The following is a 20,098-nucleotide window of genomic DNA, read 5'->3' as shown; positions in this document are numbered from 1 at the left end:
AATGTCACAGTTCAAGAGTCACAGTTTACAACACATTTCAGTTTCACGATGTCACTGTTCACGACGTCAGTTTCACGAAGTCACATTATCCGAAGTCACATTCTCCGAAGTCACAATATCCAAAGTCACAATATCCGAAGTCACAATCCCCGATCACAGTTCACATTTGACCACTCCAGTGGACAAATCTTGTTTGCTGCTCTAGTAATCACTGATTGTCCGATCCGTACATCCACGACACGCACATGTCCATCTCTTCCTGGGTATGTCTTGACAATTCTACCAAGTGGCCACTGTCCCCGTGGAGTGTCAGGAGATATCACCAGCACAACATCATCGATACACAGGTCTCTGCTTGGAGTTCGCCATTTCCGTCTTGGGTTCAGACCTGGGAGCCATTCCTTCATCCAACGCTTCCAAAAGTGCCTCATCAGTTCCTGAATACGTCTCCAGCGCTTCCTTGGGTGATAATCGGTTGTGTCTACGGATTCCGGAGCAAACATTCCTCCAATCTGGCCATGCAGGAAGTGATTCGGAGTCAGAGGAATCTCATCTTGGGGATGAGTCGACTGATATGTCAGAGGGCGCGAGTTGATCAGCGCTTCAGCTCCTGTGAATGCCGTTTCCAGTTCCTCATCTGTGACGTCACCATTCCCCAGGATAGCGAAGATAGCACGCTTAGCCGATTTTATCATCGTCTCGAATACCCCTCCAAAATGCGGCGAGTATGGAGGGTTGAAGTGCCATTTCACTCCTCGATTGGCCATGGAACGCCGAACAGCATCTTGATCCAGCATGTGAAGAAGTTCCTTGAGTTCTTTGACGGCACCAACGAAGTTTGTTCCATTGTCAGATATGACATCTTGTGGTAGACCTCTTCGATTTACCATTCGGTAAAACGCATTTAGGAATGCGCTGGTGTCCAAGCTGTATGCCATCTCTAGGTGAACAGCTCTTGTAGTCAAACAGGTGAATAGACACAAATAACGTTTCTGACGTGATTTTCCTCTGCCTTGGACTGTTATGAAAGGTCCAGCATAGTCAACAGCAGCCTGGCTGAATGCACGGAAGGATTTTCGAAGTCTCATTTTTGGTAACGGAGCCATCATTGGATAGGCAGGTTTTGCTTTGTCCCTATTACATAGAGCACATTCTTTCTCCCATTCACGTATTGCTTCTCGTGCTGAGATAATCCAGTATTTAGATGACACTGCAGCCAATGTTTGGTTTGTGCCCAGAACATGTTTACCATCTTCGTGATACTGTTTTATGATGAGCTTTGTCACCCAACTTCTACGAGGTAGAATTATGGGAAATCGTGCTCCAAGTGGCAAACATTCAGCATCGCCTAAGCGTCCACTCAATCTCATGACCCCATTTTCATCTAGTTGTGGCTGAAGTGCAAGGAGTTTGGAACTGGAAGCCAACATCTTACCTGACAACAAAGTTGCATATTCACTTGCAAATGCTTCCGCCTGTGCATCAGCAATAATTCTGTGCTCAGAATCTGCTATTTCCTCTACCGTCAGTTCACCTTTCATTTTGTAATCATCTGACGTGGAACAGTTATGCAAGAATCTGAAAATCCAAGCATTCACACGTGTCAATTTTCTCCAGCTGGAGAATCTGGAAGGATCAAGTCTCCACGTCGCAAGGTCAGGTTTCTGTATTGAAACTAGAGCAACCTGCTTATTGCTCGTTCTTCTTTCATCATCATTGATGATGTCAAGGGAAAATGCTTTATCAGATGGCCATTCAGTTTCATCTCTGAGCAAAAACGTAGGACCAGACCACCATAACTCATTGTGTATGAGTTGTGAAACAGACAGACCTCTTGTTAAGTGATCTGCAGGATTTTCTGCAGATGGTACGTGTCGCCATTGAGATGGATTTGTAGTGCTGTGTATTTCTCCAACTCTGTTGCCAACAAACGGTTTGAAAGTACGACTATTGTTTCTTATCCAACACAAGACATTCCTACTATCTGACCAGAAGGTAACCGTTTCAATCTCAATCTGAAGGACTTTGACCACTTCAGATACAAGTCTGAGGCCAAGTACAGCTGCCATCAGTTCAAGGCGTGGTATGCTACAGGCTTTCAACGGAGCTACACGACTCTTTGCAGCAACTATCCTGCTTGACTTCTTTCCGTCCATGTAAGTATAGATGGCATAAACAACGGTGCCATATGCATCCTGTGATGCATCAACAAAGGTATGAATAGAGACTGAACAAATCTCAGCATCAAGGCGCAAACATCTGGGTACCTGAACACCTTGTACTTCTTTCCATTGTACTAACCATTTTTCTATTTTCTGTTGCAGGTTCTGAGGCAGTTCATCATCCCAATCGAGTCCTGTTAACCACATTTCTTGTAACAGAATCTTTGCAGTGATTATAAATGGTCCTATGAATCCAAGCGGATCAAACAGTCTTGCAATTTGCCTGAGAAAACCTCTTTTAGTGGTTTCTTCTTCAGGAAACGTACCAACTTTGAATGTGAACATATCTTTTTCAGCCACCCACATTAACCCAAGTGCTTTCACTGATGGTAAATGGCCTTTACAAAGATCAATTTCAGAAGCCCTATCTTCTTCAGGAATGTTATCAAGGACATTCAGGGAATTGGACAACCATTTCCGAGCATGCATTGAAGCACTGGACCATAACTGAGTTAATTGGTTGTACAGTTCTATACCTTCATCCACATTCTCTACCGAGTCCATACTGTCATCCATGTATGTGGATTTTATGACAGTTTCTGCAGCCATAGGCAGATCTACCAGATGTGCCTTAGCATGTTCCTGGGTAACATACTGAGCCAAGAAAGGAGAAGAGGTGTTACCGAATACAAGACGACTGAACTCGTATACCTCAGGAGGCATATCTGTATTCATAGATCTCCAGAGAAATCTGTGGTAAGGTCTATCTTCCGGTGATATTTTGATCTGCAAGAACATCTCTGCTATATCACAAATGAGAGCTACTGGTTTTCTCCTGAACCGTATCAGCACATCAAAGAGCTCACTATGAAGCTTCGGACCTGGACTGATTACATCATTCAATGATGTGTCCTGATACTTTGCCGAAGCGTCAAAAACAATACGGACCTTTGTTGTGGTCTTATCTGGGCGCAATATCGGGAAATGAGGAAGATACCACACATCTTCCCTCGATTCCTCATGATCTACTTTATGGATATAGCCTTTTTCAACATACTGCAAGATGATATTGTCATAGGCTAGTGCCGTGTCCTGGTCTTTGGATAACTTCTTTTCAGTGCTAAGCAGCCTACGAAATGCCATGGCATAGTCATTTGGTAATGATGGAACGTTCTTCCAAGGAATACCAATCTGGTATTGGCCATTCATATACACTAGTGTCTCCTGTGCTTTGTGAAGAGCTTGCTCGTCATCTGGTATAAGGCGTGTGAGAGGAGTCTTCAACTCTTCAATTTCCCAAAATGACTTCACTAATGAGCACAATTCACTGTCTTTGCTGTATGTGTGGTATGTATATGCACAGTGTGTTTGGGATGTTGCCTGACTGCTTACATTGCCTATGCATGTCCACCCAAGAGGCGTTCTCCTTGCAATAGGATCGCCTACATCTCCACAAACATCTTCGAATGACTGATGTAATTGCACATGATCAATACCTATCAGGAGATCGATAATTGGACGTCGCCCAATACTTGGAAAGCTTATGTTCTTCAAGTGACTCCATCTGTGTCTACATTTTTGCCAATCAATCACTTGCAAGTCGCCCGTGACCTTAGTAGTAGTCAGTGCTGTCATTTCCATATCCACCCTACCATCTTCACTCTCAATTCCAAATACCACTGGCTTGGTCTCAAATGTTTCTTTCTTACCATTCAAGACACTTACAGATATTTTCTCTATTGACCCCTGCATCCCTAATTCTGAAGCTACATCAGCATTAATGTATGACTTGGTACTTGCATCATCCAATAATGCGTTGACACGGATCCTTTTAGTTCCATTCTTCAGCACTACTGGAACTGTCCGAAGTGCTGTGAATGGATGGTCAAATTCCAATGGCATAGTTGCATGTGCTCTTTCAGAAAAGCCCTGGTCATGACCTTTTGTTTGAGAACCTACCTGAGTATCCTTCTCCACAACTAAACTATTTTCTGCAAAATCCAGATTGCCTTGTGCAATGTCAATTCTGGGTATGTTCTCATGTAAGAGTCTATTGTGGGTTTTCGTACACCCATTGATCCCACAGCGATATGCATATCTACATTGTGAGCCACGATGATTACCACCAAGACAGCGAAAGCATACTTTCATTTTCTTAGCAGTGTTCCATCTCTCAGAAACATTCATATTCTTGAACACATTGCATTTCCATAACACATGCTGTTCACCACAAACCTTGCATATGACCTCCCTCTTTGACTTTCTATTCAGCTCACCAACAAATGAGCACGATTCTTTTCTTTTGAACTCTAGTCTTTTGTTTTTATCAGAAACACCATGTATTGTTTCCGCTGCTATCGTTTGGTATTCAGCTTCCTGAAGTACCCATTCTCTTAGAGTCTCGACAGACTCTTGCCTATCTCTATCATGAAGCCATCTTTGGTATTGTGCGATCATTGACTCAGTCATTTTCTTTTGTAAAGTGGCATAAAATAACCCATTACCAAGCTCTTCTATTCTATCTGCTTCTTTCAGACTAACGACTGCAATGTCCAAGATATCAGCAAATCTTTGAACATCTCTAGCATTCCCTTGGCGAATAGGCTTCAAATTTGTCACTTCTTCTAACTGTAACGCTACTTGACGCCTCCTACCACCATACTTCCTTTCTAGGCGCTCTAATGCAATGTCATAAGCTATAGCACTATGCCCCAAAGCTTGTACTGTTTTCAAAGCCTCACCAGAAAGATACTGCCTTAGCTGTAATAGCTTGTATTCAGCAGTTGCTGGTGCTTGGTCTATGCATGTCAGAAATGCAGCCTTCCAACTTTCATAGCATTTAACATCTCCAGAAAATACTGGGATAGAAACACGCTTGAGTTGTTTCCATAGATCAGTGCCTATTGCATAACTGTGTGACTCTGCTTTATAAGCATGTGTGTGTTCATGTGGTATGCTATGAACACCATGCCCAATGTCTTTCTGAATACATGGCTCACTTCCCGCAGCCTGTTCAGGTCTATACAATCTATTGCGTCCCTTACTTGACAAGGAAGTCACATCTGACCTATTATCTAAGTGAAATTGTGCCTGTTCAACTACAGCATTAGTTTCATCCTCAAGGTGACTAATCTCTCGTTCAGTTTTAGCGACATTTTCACCTTGTTGATTCTTTGCAAAAGCCAGAGTGAGTTGTGTCATAACATCGATTGCTTTCACCAGACTTTCATTTACTTTATCTATACCATCTCGTATGTCTATTCGAGATGGTTGGTCAGAAGATTCTAGTAAGCTGTACAGCTTGTTTTTGGCTTTTGTAAAGGTTGATTTAACATTTGCTTTTTGTTGTTTTAGTTTCAAAATATTCTCCAGTTTTAACAGAGACCCTTCTGTTTCTTGGGCCAGAGACTCATTGCTCTTTACAGAGCCTCCCTCCTGCAGATACGACATAATTTATTTGACTTACCTTTTGAAACCACGCTCTGCTACCATATGGGAATGAGGCACGTTATTCCCCGTTAAATAAACAACAAGTCAAAAATATCATGTCGGGCATTTTAATTAAACAGAAACAGAAGACAGAAACACAAACCTTCATTGCCACACTAACCAAATCGCCCCAAAATGTAATGTTTCTATATATTCATCAAAAGTGAATAATTGACCACTTTTTGTTATAAAGTGGATAATGGAAGTTAATTCTAGTATTAGCAAAGGCAATCTCCTGACTGGAGCTCTGAGGACGTCTTCGTCCCACAACGAATAAATGTCAACTTTCACATGTTACCCCGTTCAACGTAGTGGTCCGTCTCATCAGCATGACACGCACGAGATTTACCACAAAAAAAGAACATGAGCAACAGGTGCGTTTGGGCGAGCACTTCCATATTAATCGAGTGTATTTGGACGAGCTATACCAACCCAACCAAGAACAACTGTTTCCTTCTGTTCACTGACACTAGTCACAGCCTCTAATCAGCTCCTGTATAAACATGACACACTGACACTAGTCACAGCCTCTAATCAGCTCCTGTATAAACATGACACACTGACACTAGTCACAGCCTCTAATCAGCTCCTGTATAAAGTATAAACATGACACACTGACACTAGTCACAGCCTCTAATCAGCTCCTGTATAAACATGACACACTGACACTAGTCACAGCCTCTAATCAGCTCCTGTATAAACAAGACACACTGACACTAGTCACAGCCTCTATTCAGCTCCTGTATAAACATGACACACTGACACTAGTCACAACATCTAATCAGCTCCTGTATAAACATGACACACTGACACTAGTCACAGCCTCTAATCAGCTCCTGTATAAACATGACACACTGACACTAGTCACAGCCTCTAATCAGCTCCTGTATAAATATGACACACTGACACTAGTCACAGCCTCTAATCAGCTCCTGTATAAACATGACACACTGACACTAGTCACAGCCTCTAATCAGCTCCTGTATAAACATGACACACTGACACTAGTCACAGCCTCTAATCAGCTCCTGTATAAACATGACACACTGACACTAGTCACAGCCTCTAATCAGCTCCTGTATAAACATGACACACTGACACTAGTCACAGCCTCTAATCAGCTCCTGTATAAAAATGACACACTGACACTAGTCACAACATCTAATCAGCTCCTGTATAAACATGACACACTGACACTAGGTACAGCCTCTAATCAGCTCCTGTATAAACATGACACACTGACACTAGTCACAGCCTCTAATCAGCTCCTGTATAAATATGACACACTGACACTAGTCACAGCCTCTAATCAGCTCCTGTATAAACATGACACACTGACACTAGTCACAGCCTCTAATCAGCTCCTGTATAAACATGACACATTGACACTAGTCACAGCCTCTAATCAGCTCCTGCATAAACATGACACACTGACACTAGTCACAGCCTCTAATCAGCTCCTGTATAAACAAGACAAACTGACACTAGTCACAGCCTCTAATCAGCTCCTGTATAAACATGACACACTGACACTAGTCACAGCCTCTAATCAGCTCCTGTATAAACATGACACACTGACACTAATCACAGCCTCTAATCAGCTCCTGTATAAACATGACACATTGACTCTAGTCACAGCCTCTAATCAGCTCCTGTATAAACATGACACACTGACACTAGTCACAGCCTCTAATCAGCTCCTGTATAAACATGACACATTGACACTAGTCACAGCCTCTAATCAACTCCTGTATAAACATGACACACTGACACTAGTCACAGCCTCTAATCAGCTCCTGTATAAACATGACACATTGACACTAGTCACAGCCTCTAATCAGCTCCTGTATAAACATGACACATTGACACTAGTCACAGCCTCTAATCAGCTCCTGTATAAACATGACACACTGACACTGCTCACAACATCTAATCAGCTCCTTCATATTATCGGAAGTGAATTATTATGATTTTACGCCGCTTCAAGCAATTTCGAACCTTGGCCTTCGGTTTGACGAGAGAACGCTTTAGCGTCAATGCTACCCAACATGGCCATAACATACCACTGAAGAGCACATGTTTTAATGTCTTGACCATAACACACTACTGAAGAGCACATGACCTAATGTCATGATCATAACACATTACTGAAGAGCACATGATCTAATGTAATGACCATAACACACCATTGAAGAGCACATTATCCAATGTCATGACCATAACACACTACTGAAGAGCACATGATCTAATGTCATGACCATAACACACTACTGAAGAGCACATGATCTAATGTCATGACCATAACACACCATTGAAGAGCACATGATCTAATGTCATGACCATAACACACCACTGAAGAGCACATAATCTAATGTCATGACCATAACACACCACTGAAGAGCACATGATCTAATGTCATGACCATAACACACCATTGAAGAACACATGATCTAATGTCATGACCATAACATACCATTGAAGAGCACATGATCTAATGTCATGACCATAACACACTACTGAAGAGCACATGATCTAATGTCATGACCATAACACACCACTGAAGAGCACATAATCTAATGTCATGACCATAACACACCACTGAAGAGCACATGATCTAATGTCATGACCATAACACACTATTGAAGAACACATGATCTAATGTCATGACCATAACACACCATTGAAGAGCACATGATCTAATGTCATGACCATAACACACTACTGAAGTGGACATGATCTAATGTCATGACCATAACACACCACTGAAGAGCACATAATCTAATGTCATGACCATAACACACCACTGAAGAGCACATGATCTAATGTCATGACCATAACACACTATTGAAGAACACATGATCTAATGTCATGACCATAACACACCATTGAAGAGCACATGATCTAATGTCATGACCATAACACACCACTGAAGAGCACATGATCTAATGTCATGACCATAACACACTATTGAAGAACACATGATCTAATGTCATGACCATAACACACTACTGAAGAGCACATGATCTAATGTCATGACCAGGACACACTGCTGAAGTGGACATGATCTAATGTTATGACCATAACACACCACTGAAGAGCACATGATCTAATGTCATGACCATAACACACCACTGAAGAGCACATGATCTAATGTCATGACCATTACACACCATTGAAGAGCACATTATCTAATGTCATGACCATAACACACTACTGAAGAGCACATGATCTAATGTCATGACCAAAAAACACTACTGAAGTGGACATGATCTAATGTCATGACCATAACACACTACTGAAGAGCACATGATCTGATGTCATGACCATAACAGACTACTGAAGTGCACACGATCTAATGTCATGACCATAACACACCATTGAAGAGCACATGATCTAATGTCATGACCATAACACACTACTGAAGAGCACATGATCTAATGTCATGACCATAACACACTACTGAAGTGCACATATGCTTATAACGAACTACTGTTATAACGAACTAAAATAAGTTATCTCTTTGAGTTCGTTATAACCGTAGTTTACTGTATTACCATAAAAGATAGATTACCCAGAAAATACTTTCTGGAAACCTCTAACAAGATTGTGTAAGGCACCGGTGACGTGAGGTGAAATGGGGTTTAACGTCGCGTCCAAGATGATTGCACTTATATAGCGACGTGCATGTATGTGTGTGTGTGTGTGTGGCTGCTTGTACTAGTCCGGACTGATGCCGACTTATAGTGTTAGTAGACTGAGATACCATGCCCCAGTTTCACATGAATACCCCACTCAGACACAGTATACTGACTCCGAGCCGACCAGTCCTTGTTTTAGCACTTTTATGTCGAGCGCCAGACAAGGTAACAACAAGCACCATCTTTTAACGTCTTTTGGTATGACGCGGTCGGGGATCGAACCCCGGACCTTCCGCTATCCGTCTCTACCTCTAGACCACGGAGGCTGTCCATACACAACGGAGTTACATAACACATTTTATGCGATAGAAAGTCAAGATAACAATTCACTTCGTAACACAAACGCCTGACGTATGTGCAATGCTATATGTATTCGTAGTAACGGACCCTTGCCGGTGAGTTATGAAGACAAGCTTATGGCATTGAAAGGAAGTAAAGACATACGTCTCCCTTTAAGTCCGAACATGTGATCAATTGTGTTGTGATTTCCAAACGTTTGGTTCAATTAATAACTTGAATCAGTTTGATAACTCCCCAAAACGAGATGTTAAACACAACTTAATTTACACCATATAGTGAATGGTGGTCGGGTAGCCTCGTGTTTACGCCGCTGACCCGGGTTCGATTCCCGACATGGGTACAATGTGTGAAGCCCATTTCTGGTGTCCCATGCCTTGATATTGCTGGAATATTGCTAAAAGAGGTGTAAAACCATACTCACTCACTCACCCGAATGAAACAGAAATGTAAATAATTTATGGGTCACATATATAACCCACCAAACGTCATACCTTTCTTCGCTGACCGGCTTATATCTCATAAACACGTCTCCTGGACATGATGTCAAATCCCCGGGATTTCATATACCATACCTGGACGTACGAACATAAATAACCCGCATCTCCCCTACATAAATGACCTGGCTCTGACCTGGCTCTGATCTGGCTCTGACCTTGTTGTTCTTACAAACAACCTCAAATACTGTCTTCAATTCCCCGTTTCTGGAAACCCTTATTACGAATCGAGTGAAATTTCGTTTTTGAATCTTCCTCTTCGATAGCTGGGCTTTACGAAACCTTTGACGTGGTGCTTTAGAGATGTTAGAAATTATTACTGGCATGGAGTTATATGTTCTGCCATAACCATTATGTGGTATGTGAAATGTGTAATGTGTAATACCATATGAATGATGGTAGAAGGTTGTCAGGGGCGGTGGGATGAATACTAATGAATACTATCAATATTGGAGGTACTCATTTATCTTCCGAGGGTGACTAATCCAAGAGTGAGTGAGTGAGCATGGTTTTACGCCTCTTTAAGCGGTGTTCCAACAATATCACGACGGGGGACACCAAATATGGAACACATTGTAACCATGTCGGGAATCGAACGCTTTAACCACTGGACTAGCCGACCGCCCCAAACTATTTAAGAAGACAACAACGACGAAATAACTATTCCGATTCAGAACACAATTTCTTACCGTCGTATATGGTGAGGTTGTCACTGCAGACGCCGTGTGTGTCGTCCAGATCGACGTCGACCACCTCCACGTAAACCCGGGCACCTGTCGTCCCTGGGTACAGTCGCCAGCTGCAGGATGCTGCACTAAGAAAGGGAACCACGCATCATAACTGATGCTGCACGTGCTGTTACGTCAGTATTAGTGGTTAATGTATAGTTAGATACCACTTGCACAACGGCATCTTTAACGACTACTCACCATCAGGTCCGTAAATGATGACTGTGTCATCAGGTCAATAAATGATAACTTCATTAACAGGTCCATGAAATATTAATGGGTCATTTGGTCCATAAATGATTGCTGTATCATAAGGTCCATTACAAAATATTTAATCATTTGGTCCATGAGATATTACTGTATCATAAGGTCCATAAATGGTTACTGTATCATCAGGTCCATGAAATATCAGTGTATCACAAGGTCCATAAAAGATTACTGCATCATCAGGTCCGCAACATATTAATTAATCATCAGGTCCATGAAATATCCCTGTATCACAAGGGCCATAAAATATTACTGCATCATCAGGTCCGTAACTTATTAATTCATCATCAGGTCCATGAAATATCCCTGTATCACAAGGTCCATAAAATATTACTGCATCATCAGGTCCGTAACTTATTAATTCATCATCAGGTCCATGAAATATCCCTGTATCACAAGGTCCATAAAATATTACTGCATAATCAAGTCCGTAACATATTAATTCATCATCAGGTACATGAAATATTACTGTATCACCAGGTTCGTAAATTATTACTGTATCATCGGGGTCATAATTACTTCCTGTACCAATAGCAATCCATGTGTGCTCATGCCCATTACTTCTACCTGCACCAACATGACTTAATACTGTATCATTATATTATACTACAGAGTCTATATGATGACTGTGTTGTATATCGAGCAGGCAGGTCATCAAGAATTCCTGTTAATGATTTTTTGTATGATGCAGCCGGGAATCGCAGCACCGACCTTCACCAGGCAGACACCAAAACAGTGGAACAGGGACTTAAAGACTAGAAATGAGTTCTACCTATGGTGGCTTCACTCACTCTATCACTAGGACAGGGAGGCGGTGTTAAAGACTAGAAACAAGTTCTACCTATGGTGGCTTCACTCACTCTATCACTAGGACAGGGAGGCGGTGTTAAAGACTAGAAATAAGTTCTACCTGTGGTGGCTTCACTCACTCTATCACTAGGACAGGGAGGCGGTGTTAAAGACTAGAAATGAGTTCTACCTATGGTGGCTTCACTCACTCTATCACTAGAACAGGGAGGCGGTGTTAAAGACTAGAAATAAGTTCTACCTATGGTGGCTTCACTCACTCTATCACTAGGACAGGTAGGCGGTGTTAAAGACTAGAAATAAGTTCTACCTATGGTGGCTTCACTCACTCTGTCACTAGGACAGGGAGGCGGTGTTAAAGACTAGAAACAAGTTCTACCTATGGTGGCTTCACTCACTCTATCACTAGAACAGGGAGGCGGTGTTAAAGACTAGAAATAAGTTCTACCTATGGTGGCTTCACTCACTCTATCACTAGGACAGGGGGCGGTGTTAAAGACTAGAAATAAGTTCTACCTATGGTGGCTTCACTCACTCTATCACTAGAACAGGGAGGCGGTGTTAAAGACTAGAAATAAGTTCTACCTATGGTGGCTTCACTCACTCTATCACTAGGACAGGGAGGCGGTGTTAAAGACTAGAAATGAGTTCTACCTATGGTGGCTTCACTCACTCTATCAGTAGGACAGGGAGGCGGTGTTAAAGACTAGAAATAAGTTCTACCTATGGTGGCTTCACTCACTCTATCACTAGGACAGGGAGGCGGTGTTAAAGACTAGAAATGAGTTCTACCTGTGGTGGCTTCACTCACTCTATCACTAGGACAGGGAGGCGGTGTTAAAGACTAGAAATGAGTTCTACCTATGGTGGCTTCACTCACTCTATCACTAGGACGGGGAGGCGGTGTTAAAGACTAGAAATGAGTTCTACCTGTGGTGGCTTCACTCACTCTATCACTAGGACAGGGAGGCGGTGTTAAAGACTAGAAATAAGTTCTGCCTATGGCGGCTTCACTCACTCTATCACTAGGACAGGGAGGCGGTGTTAAAGACTAGAAATGAGTTCTACCTATGGTGGCTTCACTCACTCTATCACTAGGACGGGGAGGCGGTGTTAAAGACTAGAAATAAGTTCTACCTATGGTGGCTTCACTCACTCTATCACTAGGACAGGGAGGCGGTGTTAAAGACGAGAAATGAGTTCTATCTATGGTGGCTTCACTCACTCTATCACTAGGACAGGGAGGATGTGTTAAAGACTAGAAATGAGTTCTACCTATGGTGGCTTCACTCACTCTATCACTAGAACAGGGAGGCGGTGTTAAAGACGAGAAATGAGTTCTACCTATGGTGGCTTCACTCACTCTATCACTAGGACAGGGAGGCGATGTTAAAGACTAGAAATAAGTTCTACCTATGGCGGCTTCACTCACTTGGTATAGCTGCTGGGGTAGTTGGTTGAGAAGATGCTGGCCTGCTGGGCCGTGGCAGCCAACTCGACATGACCCTCACAGCTCTCTGCTGAAATTAACAATAACACATTGGTTTCCTGATTTATGGCATCCATTGCCAAAGGAAAGTGGAAACTATACCTTTAACATCGCATCCTATTTGATGAAAGGAATTATTTCGGATATATACATACACAAAAATTGTTACAAACCCCCAGCGCCGTCACCCAATTGTCATTGGCGTGACATGACTGACTGACTGATTTCCATATTCTCAAGGGGCGATCGGGTAGCCTAGTTGTTAAAGTGTTCGCTCGTCACGCCTCGAACCCGGGTTCGATTCCCGACATGGGTACAATGTGTGAAGCCCATTTCTGGTGCCCCCCGCCGTGATATTGCCGGAATATTGCTCAAAGCGGCGTAAAACCATAGTCACTCACTCACTCACTCACTCACTCACTCACTCACTCACTCACTCACTCACATATTCTCAAAATGGTAAAATGCTCATGAAGCTACAACACAACTCGGAACTCGGTAGTTTGTTGTATATATATACATCTGACACTATAGATATGTTATAGGCCCTTAAATGGGTTTTATCCTCATTATTCACTTGTTCTTGATATTTCAACACTCTGAATACACAATGCCATTTAGAAAGTGGTCAAATGTAACAAATGTTATATTTGGGATAACACTTTCTTAGTAAAGTACAGATTCTAGTTCTTTTTTTACACTTGTCAGAGGGGTGCTCAAAGTACGTTATCTAGACTAACAGTTGTCGGACTTTCATTTTTGTGGAAGCCTCGGTGGCTGAGTGGGTAAGATCGCTGACTGTGTGTGCTGGCGATTAGGTGCCTCACTCTGGCAAGTGTGGGTTCAAACCCCAGACGGGACTCAACCAAAAAAAGTACTAGAATCTGTACTTTACTAAGAAAGTGTTATCGCAAATATAACATTTGTTACATTTCAAGACTCATTATTCATTCTTGGGACTCCGACACTCACAGTTTTTGGAATTCCAACATTCACAGTTCTTGAGATTTCAAAACTCATAGTTCTTGGGATTCCAAAACTCACAATTCTTGGGATTCCAACACTCACAATTCCTGCGATTCCAACACTCATATTACTTTGGATGGCAATGGAACCTTGTGACAAGCGATGAAAGTCGTTCTTTGGAAATCATTTTAATATTTTCAGAATGTTCAGACAAATTTCATAATACATTGACTCTTTTCGAACGTTCATAAACTTTTATGGCCCAATTACATCTAATTGAGTTCTGTGATCTCAGGGTTACATAGCCTGACAGGTGATCGGGAGTGTGAGGGTACCTTACAATGCACCACTCTTCGTAAAATATATCTGGCCAGGAAATATTCGCTGAACATGGTACCTTACAATACACCACTTGTCTTCACCCAGTTCTGTGATCTCAGGGTTACATGGCCTGACATGTGATCGGGAGTGTGAGGGTACCTTACAATACACCACTTGTCTTCACCCAGTTCTGTGATCTCAGGGTTACATGGCCTGACAGGTGATCGGGAGTGTGAGGGTACCTTACAATACACCACTTGTCTTCACCCAGTTCTGTGATCTCAGGGTTACATGGAGGGTTCGATTCCCATTGTCCATAAGGGAAAAGTTTCATGTCTTCTCTTTTTTGGAACATTGGACGTTTAAAGCAACAAGTCCATACTTCATCTGCTCATCAGGACTTACCAAATTTCATACTCGGTCTTACTAGTAAAATCTCATACCCTGAATGAGGTCTTACTAACAAAAAAGTAAAATGTCCATAACCGTGAAGATAAACATATAGAACACACACACACACACACACACACACACACACACACACACACACACACACACACACACACACACACACACACACACACACACACACACACACACACAAACACACCACAAACACACCACACACAAACACACCACACACAAACACACCACACACACAACACAACACACACACACACACACACACACACACACACACACACCTCTTTATTTCCATGCTTAAAGATGTATACGAGACATACAACTGGCAACCCTGGGTGAGTGATATGGGGTTGTACGGGTTACAGAGTGAGGCCAAGCCGACCGGTTCTCGTGTACTAGTTATTGTCTTTCACAGATTACTGATGAATATCATCCCCGGTTTAATAGGCCACCTACCATGGTATGATATCAGTGGTATGAATTGGTAATGAATGAATTTATAATGCCAATGTATGGTCGAGGTAAATCGATGCATGTTATTTTGAACTTCAATGAATGTATATATAATATATATAAAGATAAACAGACATGTATATAGATGTTTATAAGATGACATTTGGTACTGAGCAGTGTGGTACGCAGGATGCAAAAACAATACTATTTGATACATTTATTCAACATTTAAAGAGCATTACGGTTTACATTAAAATTCCTTTATAATATTTTATTTTCGATATTTTTTCAGTAATGTCTTCAAATCGCAACTTTGCATTTGCGATTTGTGTTAAGTAGCATCCGTGATTCATGAGAAGGCGGATTTTGCGTTCTCTGATACTGTCCGTGACATGTTTGAATTCAAGGTACGGCTCCTTCTTAACGGCAATGCAGATCTTCCACACATTTTTCTCTCTGTCCAAGAATCCATCACTGAAAGTCAGCGTTGAAAACCTTTCCTTTTTATCACCAATCTCTTCTGTCCATCCTTCTTGTGATCTACTAGCATGTTATTGTAAACGAAGCATTGTCAATAGCTTTAGGAGCAATCAATCTAAGTCGTTACATCAGATATCGGAACTTCAGCCTCGTGTCTATCTATCTCTCCCCGTTAAGTTTACATCCTCAACTAAACCCTCGGTCGAGATGTATACTATTTATCTCCAAACGAAATGCATTATCCATGAAAACTGAAAGTTCAGTTAGTTTCCTGTTGGTAACATCATTCTTTATTAAGGTAACCGAGGAAGGCTAAACGTGGCAATCTTATCAAGATGACATTTACATATATATTTTAATACTTTCCCGCATACAATGTGTCTGGGTGGATTATTGTTAAACACAAACCGTCTGAAACTGCCCCTTCATGTCAAGCAAAGAATGATATACCCACGGGCAAGATTACACCATTGCACGTTAAGCACGTAGGTCTGCTAGGTAGAGCGCAACAATAACTTCATGTAGGTGAGGTGAAGTGAAATGGGGTTTAACGTCGCGTCCAAGATTATTGCACTTATATAGCGACATGTGTGTGTGTTTGTGTGGCTGCCTGTACTAGTCCGGACTGATGCCGATTTATAGTGCTAGCTCACTGAGATACCATGCCGCAGTTTAACATGAATACCCCACTCAGACACAGTATACTGACTCCGAGCCGACCAGTCCTTGTTTAAGCCCCTTAATGCCGAGCGCCAGACAGGGTAACAACAAGTACCATATTTGAACGTCTTTTGGTATGACGCGGCCGGGTATCGAACCCCGGACCTTCCGTTCTCCGGGCGGACGTTCTACCACTAGACCACGGAGGCGGTCACAACCTCCTGTAAGGATGGGATAGTTTGAATTCCAAACAAATTCACTGACACACACTCACACACATAGACACACTCGACCACACATACATATACACACATACACACACTCACACACATACACACACAGACAAACATATACGAACACACTCGCTCATTACACACACTTTCTCACACACTTACTTCACACACATACATTCACAGACACACACACACATACATACAGACACACGCACTCTCTCACACACTTACACCACACACATACATTCACAGACACACACACACATACATACAGACACACGCACTCTCTCACACACAGAAAACACACATCCACACTCACACACACAAAGCATACTCACACACGCAGTCACACACACTCACACACAGACACGCACTCACACACACATACACACACAGACAAATATATACGAACACACTCACATACTCACACACACACTCAAATTTTCTCACACACTTACACCACACACATACATACATACATACATACATACATACATACATACATACATACATACATACATACATACATACATACATACATACATACGCACCCTCTCTCACACAGAAACCACAGAAACACACTCATACACATACACACATGAACACACATCCACACTCTCACACACACAACATACTCACACACTCACCCACACAGACACACACTCACACAGACACACACTCACCCACGCACACACATATTCACATACAGACACACATATACTCACACACACTCACACATACATTCAGACACAGACACACACACAAACACACAGACACACACTCACATACACCTTCTCACACACACACTTACACACACATTCACACACACACTCACATATACACAGATACACGTATTCTCTCACACACATACACATACAGATGTGAGAGTTGAGGCCAGAAAAGATCTAGTTATGTTCGTCGTAAAATGTGACTGAATGGATCGGTCACTTGGTTGATGACGAGTCATCGTACCCCGAGGTTGTTGGACGTAATGATATAAATCTCTGGTTTGTCCGGAATATTGCTGAATGCGGCGTCATATAACATTCCACAGTTTAGATGAAGCTGCTGTCCCAAACTAAAAACTGATTTTCAAGTATGGTTTTCAACCTGTTGTATCTGCGCCAGACGCTAGTGTAGACACCATTGCTTGAGGGTTCACAAATCTTAAGTGTTTGGCTTTGTTCGTTACTTGCAATTGCAGGGTTGGGATAGAGTTATAGCCGCTTTAATCCGCGTTCTGTTTAGAAGGCACTGAAGCATGTTGCATGTGTCAACCTCGGGTTTCACATACTCGTGTATTATAAAGCCGTATGTTTGGCCATCACCGGAGGTGGAGCTGACAACTGCCCTGTTCACAATGAATAACTCCCAGTAATATACACCGGTACTTGAATTACGGTGAGAAACCCTCCAAACACTCGATCAATCAATGACAGAAATCCGACCTGCAACACTGTCGTGTGTATAGATGCACTGTAACGCTCTACATACACCCTGACATCTTGGTAAGCTGGTGTATACATTAAACGTCTGTAACAGACCGCTGGGGGCATTATACTCATAGCTATAGGCAAAAGTAACTGGTCATATAAACCATGCCGATACGGACTACTATACACAGAGTGAATGGTTGAGTGGTTGAGTGGTTGGGTGGTTGAGTGGTTGAGTGGTTGAGTGAGTGGTTGAGTGGTTGAGTGAGAGGTTGAGTGAGAGGTTGAGTGAATGAGTGAGTGGTTGAGTGAGTGGTTGAGTGGTTGAGTGAGTGAGTGAGTGAGTGAGCGGTTGAGCGGTTGAGTGGTTGGGTGGCTGAGTGGTTGAGTGAGAGGTTGAGTGAATGAGTGAGTGGTTGAGTGAGTGGGTGAGTGAGTGAGTGAGTGAGTGTGTGAGTGAGTGAGTGAGTGAGTGAGTGAGTGAGTGAGTGAGTGAGTGAGTGCGTGAGCGGTTGAGTGGTTGGGTGGCTGAGTGGTTGAGTGGTTGGGTGGTTGAGTGGTTGAGTGGTTGAGTGAGTGGTTGAGTGAGTGAGTGAGTGAGTGAGTGAGTGAGTGAGTGAGTGAGTGAGTGAGTGAGTGAGTGAGTTCACACCCAGGTAACGCAGAACGGTACAAAAAGCGAGTCAAAACAAAATTAACCAGAGACTGTTAGCATGAGCATAGATTCACGCTAACCATTCTCAGAGCAAGGATCCAAGATTTTCAAAACAGGGATGTATGTGATGAGAGGAGGGAGGGGGGGGGGGGGCTCACAAGCTGGGGCAGGCTGAGTTAAACACGCATTCTGTCTGAAAAGAGAGGGTTCAGCCAAATGAAAACCACACAACCCCGACTTACAAACTACATGTTACATATAATTATATATAATTTACTGTGGCCTTATGTTCCCATGGTTACCTGACTATACCAATCTACCTTGTGTTTATGATTGATATCGTCATGTCATCACATGCATGGTTTACGGTACATAACAGACTGACTGATTTGATTTCCTCGCCAAATATGACACATTAATTCATAAATTAGGTCAGAACTGACCGCCACGTCATAAACGACTCACCTGTCGACATCACTTGCACAAACACCACGAAAACCAGGGCCCATGCCACTCTCTGGAAATGCATGCTGCAGTCGAGGCAGGCCGCTTGTAGAATAACGGAGCATGTAGGTCTACCCTTTTAAATCGCCATACAAACATGAACTGTATTGTGATCCTGCTTCATCTACCCCGGGTAGGCGGGGCTGTATCTTTAACCCTTTCTAACCACGTAACCAGATTCACTGTCGTCCCAAACCGACTGCAAGTGCCAGTAAACGAAAATGTATTTTAAAGGTGGATCAAAGCCTTTTCATTCTTGATCCGGGGTAGAATAGGTCTTCGGCAACCCATGCCTGCCGTAAAAGGTGACTATGCTTGTCGTGAGAGGCGACTAACGGGATCGGGTGGTCAGTCTCGCTGACTTGGTTGATGCATGTCATCCTATCCCTATTGCGAGGATCGATGCTCATGATGTGAATCACTGGATTGTCTAGTTCAGACTCGATTATATACAGACCGCCGTCATATAGCTGGAAGGTTGCCGAGTGCGGTGTTAAACAACAAACAAAATATACACATTCTTTCCTTAATGTTGT

At 42.6% G+C, this 20,098-nt stretch overlaps 1 pseudogene; it reads right to left on the bottom strand.

Annotated features, from left to right (window-relative positions):
• Nucleotides 1-19,627, bottom strand: part of LOC139457149 (cubilin-like) — a 35,258-nt pseudogene extending 15,631 nt beyond the window's left edge.
• Between the last annotated feature and the right edge of the window lie 471 nt (nt 19,628-20,098).

Source organism: Haliotis cracherodii, unplaced genomic scaffold, assembly GCF_022045235.1.
Source record: "Haliotis cracherodii isolate W230 unplaced genomic scaffold, xgHalCrac1.p SCAF_12, whole genome shotgun sequence".
Taxonomy (NCBI): domain Eukaryota; kingdom Metazoa; phylum Mollusca; class Gastropoda; order Lepetellida; family Haliotidae; genus Haliotis; species Haliotis cracherodii.
The sequence above is the reverse complement of the archived record's forward strand: the minus strand, read 5'-3'. Positions and strand labels throughout refer to the sequence as shown.